This window comes from Chenopodium quinoa, unplaced genomic scaffold (genome assembly GCF_001683475.1).
Source record: "Chenopodium quinoa cultivar QQ74 unplaced genomic scaffold, ASM168347v1, whole genome shotgun sequence".
Lineage (NCBI taxonomy): Eukaryota > Viridiplantae > Streptophyta > Magnoliopsida > Caryophyllales > Amaranthaceae > Chenopodium > Chenopodium quinoa.
In genome coordinates, this window is record NW_018744026.1 from 3,630,695 (window position 1) to 3,642,910 (window position 12,216).

Genomic DNA, 12,216 nt, shown 5'->3' on the forward strand with positions numbered 1-12,216 from the left:
GAAGGCCTACCACGCATGCTTCGTATTCAGCAGCGTTGTTGGTAACGTCAAAATCTCGCTTTATGGAGATTGGAACATGCTCTTCTTTTGATGATACTAGTAATACTCCAACGCCACATTCTTTTAGGTTTGAGGCTCCATCGAAATATAAGGTCCAAGTATCATCTTCTGTGACCTTCAAGTCTTTGTCTGGAAATTTATTGTCGTGTATTGGCATTGAATCTTCGATCTATTGGAAAGTCTGCTAGAAAATCTAAAACCACAGATCCTTTGATAGCTTTTTGAGGAATGGATCTTACATCGAACTGGGCTAAGTTGACTATCCATCTTGATATGCGCCCATTGAGTGTAGACTTCTCGAATAAATACTTGAGTGGATCCATTCGAGAGACTACAAAGACTGTATGCACGAGCATATAATGTCTTAACTTAGTTGTGGCCCACACCAATGCGAGGCACAATTTCTCAAGTGGTGTATAACGTACTTCATACTCGAGCATCTTTTTACTTAGATAGTAGATTGCATTTTCTTTACCTTCTACTTCTTGTGCAAGCATGGCTCCCATTGTTTCTTTGGTGAATGTTAGGTACAACCTAAGAGGTATTCCTGGAAGTGCTGGTGCTAATACGGGAGGATTTGCGAGATATGCTTTGATCTTTTCAAAGGCTTTTTGACACTTGTCATCCCATATTAATAGTACATTCTTTTTAAGCTTCTTGAATATTAGTTCACATATTGTTGTCAATTTTGATATGAACCTGCTTATGTATTGCAATCGGCCAATAAATCCTCAAATTTGCTTCTCAATTTTGGGCGGTGGCATTGACATGATTTCCTTGTTTTTTGTTGGGTCTATCTCTATTCTTCTAGAGCTTATGATATAACCCAAAAGCTTGCCTAAGGTGACTCCAAAAGCACACTTAGATTGATTCAACCTCATGTTGTATTTTCTTAGCCTTTCAAAGAATTTTCTCAAGGCTACTTGATGGCCTAGGCGATCTTTTGACTTCACAATCATATTTTCCACATATACCTCAACTTATTTGTGCATCATGTCATGGAGCAAGGCAGTCGCTGCTCGTTAGTTTGTAGCACCTGCGTTTTTTAACCCGAATGGCATTACCGTGTAGCAGTAAGTACCCCATGGTGTTATGAAGGTTGTTTTCTCCATGTCTTCTTCTGCCATGAGAATTTGATTGTACCCCGCGTATCCATCCATGAACGAGAGAAGTGCATGATTCGTTGTATTGTCTACCACAATATCGATGTGTGGTAAAGGGAAGTCGTCCTTTAGACTTGTCTTATTTAGATCTCGATAGTCGACACACATTCTTACCCTTCCATCCTTTTTCGGAACTGGGACAAAGTTCGCCACTCATTCGGGGTATTTGGATACCCTGATAAAACCTGCAGTTATTTGTTTTTGAACTTCTTCTTTTATTTTAATAGCTAAGTCGGGTTTCATTCGACGCAACTTTTGTTTTACAGGTTTCATTCCTAGAATTAGCGGTATGGTGTGTTAAGATATTTCTCTATTAATGCCTGGCATATATTTATATGCCCAAGAAAATACATCGATAAATTTTTTAGTAAATTGATTAAATCGGTTCTTTCTTTTTCATTAATTGTTAACTAGATTTTAACTTCTCTTTTGATGGTTGAATCATTTAAGATATCAACCGTCTCAGTTTCCTCAATTATAGGTGTTTTCTTTTCAAGTGTTTCCATATCTTTAATAAGTTCTTTGTCATTTTCATTGTTAGTTAAGCAATGCTCGTCATCTAGGGTTAAAGAAAAGCACGAGGAGTAAGAGGAAGAAGACATATTATTAAACTCAGAAATCATTACATCGAAAACAGATATGTCCTCAGGGACTTGATTGCTAACTATCCTAGGGGAAGAGATAGAAGAAGGGGGTGCTACAACTTAGGACTTAGATGACTCTATAGGAAAAGACTCTGACTAAGACGACTCTTCGAACGTCGGTTCTGCCAAGTCGTAATGGAGATTCTCCTTCCACTTGGAGTAGTCACCTTGACTGTATTGCGCCATCCTTGTAGTGATCCTTCCGCTGGAGTGATGAGCTTTGAGAGGTCAAAGCTTTCGCTTTGTAGGACCGTTTGGATGAGCGAGGATTTATCCTCTATGTACTTCGGCTCATCTTTTTCTCGCCCAAATAGTAATCCCATGACATTAAAGTCAAAGCATGGGGGAACTTTCTCTTTGAGGATAGGAGTTGGGATTTCATCTAGTAAATAGCAATCTAGGAAAACTTCAAATCCCGGTTACCCGCGGAGCTCCGATAAAGTCACCGGTGGCAGGTTAGGGGAAGCGTTACGTTCAGATGCCCTTTATCAACTTGGGTGAACACTTGGCCTAGCGGGCGAACATGCCGGGCTCCGGCTCCGCGCACCTGCTGACACCTTGAGGCGCTATTTACGCCCAACCTTTTTACCAAAATGAGAGTCGTTAGTTCCGCAGCTCTGGAATAAAATTACAAATCATACGCAACATTGGCAACCACGTACCGGCTCAATGAGCACTAGGAACCACTGTATTTCTTGTCACCCGAATTTTCCAACAAAATCGCTTACCATAGAAACGAAGCATACTTCCCTCGAGGATAACACTCCTGACTGCAACAAACTAGAAGGAGGCGTATAAGCGGTGAGAGGAGAGACGAGCAAGAAGCACCTACTGCGAGAGGGGCGCCTCGCGAGCCGGGCTTATAGAGATGAGGCCTATGCCATTTACGACAAAAGGTTTGGGAAATTCGTTGCATGGATAGTCCTCTCCTTCTTTTGTGAAGTGTCCATTGAGAGTAAGAGGATACTGATCCATTGGGATTGCTTTCTTTTGGATGCGAGCGTTCCTACGCGCCTTTGACCTTTCCTGGGCTCGCTTGAGATCTTCCCAAGTCGGTTCGAAACCAAGTCCAAAAGTGTCTAACTTAGGGAGGCCATGTAATTCCAGCGATTTTGCTATTCCTTTCTTCTTTCCTAGGGTTATCCCAGGAAAATATCCTTGTTTCTTCAGAAATAGCGTTCACTATCATATTGGAGTGGGGGTGATGGCTGAGAGGGGTCATTTCATCCTCTTCGATTAAGAAGACCTCTTCATTAAAGCCCCACAAGTCTTCATCGTCTTCATCGTGCTCCACATTAATTATTAGATTTTCTATAGCTTTAATCCTCATGGGTGAAGCATGGATCGTGATGGGAATTCCTTCAACCATGGCCTTTTGGTGGAGCAATGAAGGGACGACCTTTAGGTCATGAAGCCAAGGGCATCCCAACAGTAAGTTGAATGAGGCTTTTATATCTACCACTTGAAATGTAGTAGCGTGTTCTATCGCTTCCGCCGTTATATTCATGGTAATCTTGCCAACAGCTTGACGACGAGTGTTATCATAAGCTCTTATTCCTTGTGTTGACGGGGTTCAGTCTTCATCCCTTATGCCTAGCATCCTCGCAATTTTGAGTGGACAGACATTAATGGCCGATCCATTGTCTACAAGAGTCATAGGGACGTTTATCCTCTTGCAAACTAATGTGAGGTTTAGTGCCTTATAATGCTTGTCACCTTCTGGAGGTAAATCCTTGTCGGAAAAGGTGATCAAGTTGATAGGACTAGGGAGATCACTAGTAAGGAAGTTAGTCAACCCCTCAGGAGTGGTGTCAGAATCTATCCCTATCTTATCCAAGGCATTCATCATTGCCAACCTATGCTCTCGAGATGTTGCTAGAAGCTTCCATACATTCATTTCAACCTTTGTTTTCTTGAACTGTTTGACAATATCATTGTCTTCTATGATAGGTATGGGAACTTGTTGGGTAGTCGGTATAGGTTGTGTTGAGATGGGAGCTTGCGTCCTCCCTGATCTTGTGAGGACGTCTATAGATGAATCTTTCTCAACCTAGAAATCATCCATGGAATATGACACTGAAGGTGAGGTCCTTTTATGTCTTTTAAGTAGAAATCTTCTTCATCACTATCCCAAACCCCATTAATGCTTATTTCTTCCTCTTGTGGAATTTGGACTAGCTTTTTGTCATCAAGCATTTTCTGAATTAAATCTTTAAATTTAAAACAGTTTTCAATAGTGTGACCCCCTGATTGATGGTATTGGCAGTAGAACCTGTCTGTCCTTTTTAGCGATTCAAATGGTCTCGGTTTGAGAGGTTTGACCTTGCCACTCTTGGAGAGCATGTTGAACATTTTAGCGTATGAAATCCCAATTGGAGTATAGAGTCTATTACTCTTCTTGGGTCTGTCAATTACTTGTAGAGAGAAGGGTTTCTTCTTCATGGGTGGAACCTTGTAACACTTTTTCTAAAGCTTCTCTAATTGTTTCTTCGCGACTTTGAGAGCTTCACGTAGAAAGTTTGATACCTCCAACATGGACAATGTAAGCAACCGTACATCCTCTTTACTTGCTAGCTTTGGAAAGTCATCCATGGCATCGAAAAAGATCTCCTCCTCTTCTTCGATTGCATGGATTTCTTCGACAGGCTTGATGAGAGATGAGGGATCAACCTCGTTTTCTTCATCAGAGATGGCCAAGGAATGTGCGAGAGGTGCATTTTTAATGCTCGGCTTCTTATAGGCAGGAGGCAATGGCAGTTTGTTGTTATCGATTAAATCTTGGGTAGTGTAGGCGTCGCTCGAAGTGCGCCTACGTTAAGAGCATGTTGTGAATATGCTTGGCACTCATAGGAAGTGGGAATTGACATTAAGATTAGGGACAATGATTAGGGACAAATAAAGTAGGGAGCCGCCAACAAGTTTTTAAGGAACTTGTAAACCGTTCACGGATCATAAAAGGCAACCACGAATAAGGGACAACGAAGGCAACAACGATTGACCCGTGAAGGTTACACCCCATTCATAATCCATGAGATTACTAACTCCATATGGTTCGGAACCACGAAAGGAGGATCAAGGATGATGGTACAAAGTGAGTCATGGAGTCACATTCGCCCATATTGGCCTCTACTCGATTCTTATAGTGAAAAGTGATTCCTGCGATCTCAAAGGCATACAAACAAAATATTCAATTTGCTCCAATCTAAAATTAAGCTAAATTGGTTGAATATTAGTGCAACATATAATTCTAAAATATTTGTGATCACTTGAATTAAACAACAAGATTAAAAAGGAACCTAAACCGGTTGTCCAAATTATCTTATTAGGCGTGATTTTCAATTACATATTCCCTTTAACATGCAATATGGTGATCAATAAAAATAATAGAATAAATATTAATATCGGAAGAAAATTAAACAATAATAGCGTTAGTCAAATTAAATATGAAATAACCTAATCATGATACTAGCAATAAGAAAATAAAATAAGAGTAATTAAATTAATTAATAACTCTCATTCCGCGCGTTCCTTTAAATTGCTACATCATGAATAAACTGTTAGTAACTTCAATAAAAATATAAAGTAAATGGAAATTATATTAAATAAATATTACATTTGATTTGGTCCAAACCCTCAGTTATTTGTACCTTTCACGCCTTGGTTTAAGGACGGAACCTCGGGTTAAGTATAGACTCCTTGGAGTGCTTAGGGGAATTGTTATGAAAGAATAAGGAGGCTATAAATTAGGTTAAAGAGGGAGAAGAGAATGATTATTGGTGTAAGGTGAGAGAGAATGATTATTGCTGCCTCGAACTGCAGAAAGGGAGGTCCTATTTATAGGGAAAATGAGCAAAGGGAACACACGGAACCCTAAAAAGATAAAAACCATAAAAACGGCTACCGCGACACAGTAGATTCTACCGTGACACGGCAGATTCTACCGTGTCACGGGGGAAGTTGGAGCGACGTGGGGAAAATTAGAGTGAAGCGGGAAATATTTGACCTACGGGAGTAAAAACGCGTGAAGGGTTTACGCGGAAAAGACACGAGAAGATTCCGTGACACGGCACAGGTACCATGACACAGCAGTATCCACCGTGACACGGTACAGTACACCGTGTCACAATATGGGAGACGCGGAAATTACATGGAAACAGCTCCGTGTCACGGGGAATCCCACCGTCAGACGGTGTAAATTCCCGTGACATGGTGGAAAATGTCGTGACGCAGGAGTTGTTTAGGTAAGAAGAACGCAAATAGGACACGGAATAGCCCCGCGTCACAGAAAGGGCACCGTGTCATGGGAATTCCCACCGTCAAACGGTGCAATTTCCCGTGACACGGTGGAATTGCACTGTGCGCGGTGATTCCAGGGTTTTACCCGTTTTTAAAACCATCATAACCTTTGATCCGTAACTCGGAATGAGGTATATAATATATCATTGGAAATCTTATCAAGTCTAATTTCTATTCCAATTAAAATTAGGTCAAAATAATTTTCATATTTTAAGATATAGCCGTTTTAGTAGAAGGGTGTCGGTTTTGGGTCGAGTTTAGTGTTTTGCTCATATCTTTTTCGTCATAGCTCGGATTTGGACTTATGATATATGGTTGGAAAGATTATTTAAAGGCATATCCAAAAAAATAACAATTGGATCAAAATTTTATAGCCATAAAATCATTTTCTCTCAGTTTTGCAATGTGGACACGAAAAGTGGAAAACAGGTTATGGTTTAGGGAAATGAGGTAGAAATTGGATTGGTTCATGAAATATATTGGATAGAACATGAATTTAAGCAATCCAAAGATTAAATACTCAACTCGACCAATAATGGCGGTGAAAGGTGTTCATCAACGGGTTTGGTTTTGGGGAGACATTTTTAGGTGTCTACAGAAGCCCCCACTTTGACTGAGTTTGTAGAAACGTCAGTTTCAAAAACGATAGTTAAAGTAGCCGATAGGGACGGAGAATGATTTAAGACGTTTTGCGATCCTAAATCATTTTGTATACGCCGATACCTGAGAAAAATGTTAGTTCTACAGATAAAAGAGTAAAGGGATAGAATGCTTATCTAACACCAGTGTATTGGTGGCAAATGAGCTTGGTAGCTTCCTATGCTTGAAGGAATCCACCGAATGACGTCTGTTGAAACGCTTTCCATGCTTGAGGAAAGTCGACGTATGAATTTGGTGTCATTCTATGCTTGAAGAAATCCACCGATGATGCTTTCCATGCTTGAGGAAAGCCGACTTGGCGGTTTTCTATACTTGAAGACAAATCCACCGATAACGCTTTCCAAGCTTGAGGAAAGCCGACTTGGCGGTTTTCTATACTTGAAGAAAAATCCACCGATAACGCTTTCCAAGCCTGAGGAAAGCCGACTGATGAATATGGTGTCATTCTATGCTTGAAGAATTCCACCGGTAATGCCTTCCATGCTTGAGGAAAGCCGATTTGGCGGTTTTCTATACTTGAAGAAAAATCCACCGGATAATACTTTCCATGCTTGAGGAAAGTCGAAAGATGATGAGATTGCTAGTCTCTGTGTATCGAGAACCTTGCGTCATGAAATGATGGTGGTCCGCTTTTCCCCGGACGTGGGCTATAGATGGTCCGCTTGTCCCCAGACGTGGGCTGTAGATGGTACGCTTGTCCCCGGACGTGGGCTGTAGATGGTCCGCTTGTCCCCGGACGTGGGCTGTAAATGGTCCGTTTGTCCCCGGACGTGGGCTGTAGATAAAACCTGCAAAAATAAATTTGCCAATGGACTCGTATATACTGTGATTGACTTAACCACTAACTTGACCAAGTTTGACTTGATGTGACATGACATGTGTATGACTTGTGAGTGTGTGTGTGTGTATATGTGTGTGTGCAGACACAAGAAAACGAAAATGCAAATGCAAAAATTTTCCGTCAATTTTTGTCATGAGTGGAGGGTACCGACTTTCTCTCGAAAAAGAAATATGTGAAAACTGAACTTTTATTTTCGAACTTCCTTCCAAAAGAAAAGACGCGAAAAAAGGAAAGAAGTTTTGAGCTTCCTCCTTGAGCAAGACGAAATGTATCGTATGGATTGGATTGCTTGTCCTGAAAATAATGTATGCATGATGCATGTTCTTAGGCCAGGAGGCTAAGGACAATTACATCATGTGACACGATAGATGAATGAACTTAAGTCATGGAGCTAAGAATCATATATGGTGTAAAGAAGAGATTTTGAACGTCACTTAGGTCTGGAAGCTAAGCACGTATAGTGATTATTGCATAATGAACGTTGCTTAGGTCAAGGAGCTAAGCACGATATGCTTTGTATGATTAAAAATCATTGATATATAAATGTTTCTTAGCACATTATGCGAAACAATGAACATTTCTCTGGTCAGGAAGCTAAGCAAGTATACAACGTTTCTTCTACTGAATGTTGTCTTTAAATATGATGAAACATGCACAGTGTTGAAACAAGATTTCATGATAAAGGGCTCTTAAAGGGAAGGATGATTGATATAGATATGGATGTGTGAGTGAAGTGTGTGAATGTGATACTAAGGTTGGCTGCAAGGGTTATGGCGATGGAAAGAGGTGTGAGAAGAGTTAAAGATGACGACTCTTCAAGCTGGGTAAGCTAATGTGATTTGGGTTCAAGCCCCCAAGTCTAGCTCTAAATGGGTAGGGATATAGAGATAAGCATTGGATATTCTTTGACTTGATCATGTATAGGTATGAATATGAATGTGGCCGCACCTCGATGTGAGGTTGCCAACGTATCCGTTAGGAATCAGGCCGAACATAGCTCTAACCGAACTTTGCACAAGTGTATGTACACCTCAAAGAGGTCTTTCAAGGGTTGTAATGTGGTTGAGTTTATGGTTTAAGGAAGAAAGGGATAAAAGGCTCAAGACCCGAGAGAATCCCCAAGATGTGTAATTTTGAATTTGAAAATTTTGCAAGTTTATCTTCAACTTTTTTTTTGTTTTGAATTGTTTTTTTCTGTTTTTTATTCTTTTGAATCAATGTAGACAATCTCAGATCATGCGGTCCATCACTCACTTAGCATTCATATTTCTCAAGCACGGTACCAAGAACTCGATGAGAGACGCAATTTGAGACGTGTTCATATCAAAGACATTGGAACACTTGCCTTTAGACATTGTTTTATTGTTTCTTTGCTGCTTTCTTTTTTTTTCTTTTTTTTTTTACTTGCTTTTTGAATGTTATACAATTATACATCTTCCAATCCCAGGGTTAAGTGAATGTGGGTTGAAGAAATGAAGGCCAAACGTTAGACGAGGCTCAAAATGGTTGATGAAGAAATGGAATGTGATTGAACGGTTAACAGGGAATGACATGGTTGCAAAGGTGCCTCAAGTCATTGGTGTACCTTGGGTTTAGTTTGGTAGTTGATTTTTTATTTTTTTTTATATTGAGAATGAATGAATGAATGAAAAATTCTATGATCGATATGTAAAGGAAAATTGCTCATTTTATTAATGGAAAGGGTACATGAAACATATAAAAATTCAAAATGGAAAACCTATGCTAGACATGAATGGGGAATGGAGATGAATGATAAAGAAAGAAATCATGAAATCTTGCACGAAGGATCTGTTGTGCGCCTTGTGTTCATTACTTCTTGCAGCCTGGAGGGACAGGAAGTTTGTTTGCATCCACCAAGTCTAGAATGACGTCCTTCAAATTCCAACATTGCTCCGTAGTGTGGCCCCTTCCTTGATGGTACTTGCAATGGGCGTTGGGATTCCATTTGGCGCTCCTATCTTCATGGTTTGGCTCTGGAAATGGCCCAATAGGTGTGATTAAGCCTTGATTGTAAAGGCGATCAAAGGCCGCATCATAAGTCATTCCTAAAGGAGTGTAAGTTCTTTTCTTCTTGGGCAATGGAGTATCAAGAGCTAACACTTCATTGAGATCAACTTGGCTTATATTGTTGGTAGTATTTTCTTTCTTAGAAGACGAAGAAGAAGGATGGTCGTTCTTCTTGTTTTTCCAAGTGTTATTATTATTACTACCAGCAGTCTTTATTAGCTCATCCTCGATATTGATGCCGATGTCGTATACAGCTTCGAAAGTGTTCAGTGGAAGAAATTTGAGATGTTCCCTATATTTATGAGTCAGATTTTGAATAAAGAGGCGAACCATCTCTCTTTCTTTGGGGGGATCTACCAAGAGTGAAGCTGTTTCCCTCAACCTGTTCAGGTAAGCGGTGAAGCCTTCATTCTCTTTCTGTTTGAGAATGGAGAGTTCACGTTCAGAAGTTTTAGTTTGAATGTTACACTTGTAACGATTCATGAAACTGTCGGTGACATCTTTCCAAGTCGCAGTATGCTTGGCATCTAAGGAATAAAACCATTGTTGGAAAGCATGTTCTAAGGAGAGAGGGAACACCGTAGGGAAGAGTGTTACGTCCAATCCCTTAAGAGCCATGGTTGCAGAGAACACCTTCAAATGGAATATTGGATTGTCAGTAGGCTTGAACTTTGGAATATTAGCAGTGGAGAACTTTTCAGGGAGTCTGTCCTTCACATCCAAAGGAGTGGGAGGCCGTTCCACATAAGTGAAACCCTCAGAAATCTTACTCATTTGTTCCTTCAGTTTATGAAGGGTGGAAACAGAGACCTTGTTTTGTTCCATGGTAGTGACCCTAGTGGTAAGGGTTTGCATCATGGAAGACAATGCCTCGATGGATTTGTTGATGTTCTCAATATCTTCTTTAGTGGCCATTGTAAGGTGATGAGTAATGGAAATGGCAAAGTTCTCTTTGAACGCCTATAAGATCTGAGAGATTGCCGCGGTAATGACTCGAACTGTATTAATCTATCCCTGTTCCTTGACCAAGTACTATGAAATAAAATAATTCACTTAATTGATTGACTCATTGGTCAAGATAGGAAAGGAAGAAAAAAATAGACATTTGAAAATAGGTGAGAAAACTCCACTCATTTTTTTATTATGACGAAAAAAGGGTGCATGAACCTAATATACGATCATAAACGACCTGGTGCACGACTCGAGTCGGAACATAAAGAAAGTGTGTGGACTATACTTGACTCGTGAGTGACTAAGTGATGTTATAAGACTCGTGGTATGATCGTATGGCTAGACATGTGAACAATAACCAAAATGACTGACGCGACACGGAAGACTTAACTGACGCGTTTTTTTTTTTAGTTTTTTTTTTTTTGGAAAATCCACCGTGTCACGGTGGAAAGTTTCCGTGACATGGTAGAGTTTCCCGTAGCGCGGCAGACTTTTTTTTTTCTACAGGTCCACCGCGCCACGGTGGATTGTGCCGTGGCACGGGAATGTTTACCGTGCCACGGTGGATGTTGACGTGGCACGGGGAATTTTTTTTTTATTTTTTTTTTATTTTTTTTTTTATTTTGGAAATTCTACTTGTTTATTATTATTTTTTTTTAAAAATTGGGAGGATACCATCCGACTTACTCCGAAATGGCCTAATATTCCCGAGTGGAGTCGCCAAATTGTAGGTGTATGATGGTTCGATTATCCCCGAACGTGGGCCACAGATGATTCACCTTTAGGTCGATTATCCGACCATATTAGGTACTTAAAATGCCGAAAAATAGAATTTGATTCTTGCCAGGGGTAAAATGGTAATTTTAATCCCCTTTAAGTATCAATTACAATTTTCCGCGTAATTCCAGCGAAAAATAACCGCCCAATAACATCGAAAAATCATTCAAACGGGTCAAAAACGCCAGGAATATTCGCTGACAATGCGCAGAGCTGCCGTGCCACGTGGCTTTTTTGCCGTGACACGGTAATATCTCCCGACAGACGGGATGAAACCCCATGTCACAGGGGTATTTTACATATTTTTTTTGTTATTTTTGATGTTTGAATAAGTCAACGCGTGGATCATAATGCTTTTTACCGTTGAATCCCAGCGCGCCACATCATCAGTGTACAGTTACATGGTAACGGTAACCGTGACACGGTGAACAGGGTGCGTAACGATTACTTTTTTGGCTTTAAATTCACACTTCTGCTTCACTTTTTTTCACCATTTTGCCATTTCCTTATTCATCTCCTCTCTCTATCTTCTCCATTTTCATCTTCTTGCTCACACAAATTGCCGCGCCACGGTTAAATTAACCGAAGCTCGTCCGGCCTCACCGTGGCAACTGTGACACGGCGGTTCCGTTTTTTTTTCTCTTTTTTTTTTTTTTTTTTTTGCTTTTGCTGCGAGCTGCTGCTGTTCATCTTGTTGTTGTTCGTCGGCGCTGTTGCTGCACATCAGGGCTCCGGCGACCTCCGTTCTTCCCGTGACACGGGACTTAATTCCCGTGACATGACGATCGTCCACCGA